The following is a 1,901-nucleotide window of genomic DNA, read 5'->3' as shown; positions in this document are numbered from 1 at the left end:
TCATAGAGAAATGATGCCCCCTCCCCTCTCCCATCCCGTCTTTATCCACTAACAAAATATTAATTAAAAAAATCAAGGGGCATTAATCATTCAGTAATAGCCTTTCTTTGGAGTGGATGTGTGGATTTATATAGGGATGGAAGGGGTGAGCATGGTTGACCTTAGGTGCACATTCCCCTTACTATTCTCTCACTAATCCATTCTGAAAGGGTTGTGGTGTCTTATTTGTCCCCTGGTTCTTGACACCCTAGTTAAAGCTTTAAAAAAAATTTTTTTTAGCATTGCCTCCTTATTGATAGAATACCATTAGCATATTAAACCCACTCTCATAGAGTTGATTCTGTATCATAGTGACCCCATATAGGATTTCTGAGGTGGGAATCTTTATGGGAGCAAATTGCAGAACAGAGTGTATGTGTGCACCACTTACCCTGCAGGAGCACCAGGGCCACTCACAGTAAGAATAGTAGGCCTGGATAATACATGTGCACAAATTCACTTCAGAATTTTAAGTTCCTGTGTATTCTTTTTTTTTAAATCATTTTATTGGGAGCTCTTACAGATCTTATAACATTCCATAGTTCAATCACATCAAGCAGTATTGTACAGTTGCTACCAATCAGTTTCAAAACATTTTTTTTAAACATTCTCTTTCTTCATGAACTCCTTGATATCAAGTTCCCTTGATCCCCTCCCTCCCCCACCAGAAACCCTTATTTTTATTCATTCATTCGTTTACTTTTTTATGTTGCATCTTATACCATCCAATAAACCCACTTACATACAGTTCTTTTGTTTGCTCCCCTCAAGTGGGGTTACACAGTCATCAGTGCTGTCAGCTGCTCCCTTTGCTTCCCGTTCCCTCAGGGAACCATTACTCCTGTTACTGTTTCTGAAGGGTTATCTATGTTGACTTCTGTGTATCGAACAATCTTAATTATACAAATGAACATATGCAATTCTAGCATGATTAATGAGGGAAAACAAATCAAAGCCATAATAGTAAGGGGAAGAAATATGAAAGAACTAGAGGATAGTTATGTGTTTCATCTGTGCTGTACCACACCCTGGATTTATCATCCCTTCTGTATGGCCCTTCTGAGAGGGACCATCCAACTAACTTGCAGGTGGGCTTTGGATCTCCACTACATCCCCACCCCTTCACATCAATTTGGTTGCTTGGTTTTGAACTTCTGACAGCTTTCCTCATTGACATCTCATGATCACACAGGCTGGTGTGCTTCTTCCATGTGGCTTTGTTGCTTCCCTGCTAGCCACTTGTAGGCTTTGTTGCTTCCCTGCTAGATGGCCACTTGTTTGACTTCAAGCCTTTAAGACCCCAGACACTATATCTTTTAATAGCCAGGCACCATCAGCTTTCTTCACATTTCCTTCTGCACCCATTTTGTCTTCAGTGATTATGTCAGGAAGGTGAGTATCATACAGTGCCACATTACTGTAACAAACCATTCTTATGCTGAGGTAAGATTTAAGTAGAAGCCCAAAGTCCATCTACTTCCTTGTTGCATTTGCATTCATAAACATGTATAAACAAATATACCTGTATTTAAATAATTATGTGTATATACTTACATGTATATACCTGTATATATATATTTCTTTTCTTCTTCTTTCCTCTTTTTCTTTTTTCTTTCCTCCTGCCCCACTGTCATGTTTACCCATTATTCACTTCTCAGTAATTCTTTTCAGATACAATTGTATTAATCAGACACAATCAGAAAAGCTACATCCTCTTCGCCATCCATTTTAGAACCCTTACTATTCCCCTGTACCAGTCTTTATTGGCTCATTGCTCTCCTCACCCTGCCTCCATCCCCTCCCATGCCCCCAGGAACAGTCTGTCCTGTCACTGTCTCCTATCTTGTATAGATACACACACA

General features: G+C 39.6%; 1 protein-coding gene across 1 annotated transcript in view; it reads left to right on the top strand.

Annotated features, from left to right (window-relative positions):
• CPD (carboxypeptidase D) overlaps window positions 1-1,901 on the top strand; it is a gene marked incomplete at its 5' end in the record, with an annotated part of 67,683 nt that overhangs the window by 31,057 nt on the left and 34,725 nt on the right. The window lies entirely within an intron of this gene.

This window comes from Echinops telfairi, unplaced genomic scaffold (genome assembly GCF_000313985.2).
Source record: "Echinops telfairi isolate 266 unplaced genomic scaffold, ASM31398v2 ScPeMD7_7458;HRSCAF=8496, whole genome shotgun sequence".
In the NCBI taxonomy this organism is placed as follows: Eukaryota; Metazoa; Chordata; class Mammalia; order Afrosoricida; family Tenrecidae; genus Echinops; species Echinops telfairi.
The sequence above is the reverse complement of the archived record's forward strand: the minus strand, read 5'-3'. Positions and strand labels throughout refer to the sequence as shown.